General features: G+C 32.8%; 1 protein-coding gene across 6 annotated transcripts in view; it reads left to right on the top strand.

Moving 5' to 3' along the window:
• LOC119592704 (general vesicular transport factor p115-like) overlaps nt 1-677 on the top strand; it is a 19,725-nt gene that overhangs the window by 8,020 nt on the left and 11,028 nt on the right. The window lies entirely within an intron of this gene.

The following is a 677-nucleotide window of genomic DNA, read 5'->3' as shown; positions in this document are numbered from 1 at the left end:
TTGTGATTACTTGTCACCTTGGGGTTGATTTAATTTAGTTGCTATATCCAGTATTTGGTGTCTTGATGATAGTAGAGGCATAATTATATTTAAAAGTTCTCAGACAACCAAGCAATGATGAAGTCTGTATTTAGGAAAGTGAGTAAATTTGTGTATATACATTTGAACCTTGTTTACATTGCACCTGTTAGTGGTGTTTCCCTTTTACACAATATAGGCATCCAATAAGCAAATCATCTAATTTTTTTAAGCATAGGATAGAAAAAACAATGGGGAAAACTAATACTTTCAGAAAGTGAAGTATATTTGCTTAGATATATGAAGAATATTGTTGTAGTTAAAATTTTACAATGCTATGAAATTATGCAATGAGATGGCTATGTTAACGCATTATCAAATTCATTAATCTGCCAACCAGGGTATAAATGAACTTTCTTGGTAGTTTGCCTATTTGCCCCTATCTTGTTTGGTACTTCAACCCCTACTATGGCCATCTAATCATTCTTAGCTGGTGTTTATAAGCAAATGTTTAGAAAAAAAATGAAGGCTGCCCCTGAATCTAACTATGAGGCCAAGTAAATGATACCACTACTATTAGAGAAAGACAAATAGAATAGCAAGACAAACTGCCTTTTCTAAAACAATTTCATTAGCAGTTCTTGACCTCTGTATCAAGC

Source organism: Penaeus monodon, chromosome 30, assembly GCF_015228065.2.
Source record: "Penaeus monodon isolate SGIC_2016 chromosome 30, NSTDA_Pmon_1, whole genome shotgun sequence".
In the NCBI taxonomy this organism is placed as follows: domain Eukaryota; kingdom Metazoa; phylum Arthropoda; class Malacostraca; order Decapoda; family Penaeidae; genus Penaeus; species Penaeus monodon.
Note: the sequence above shows the minus strand (reverse complement) of the source record. Positions and strands in the feature narration are given on the sequence as shown.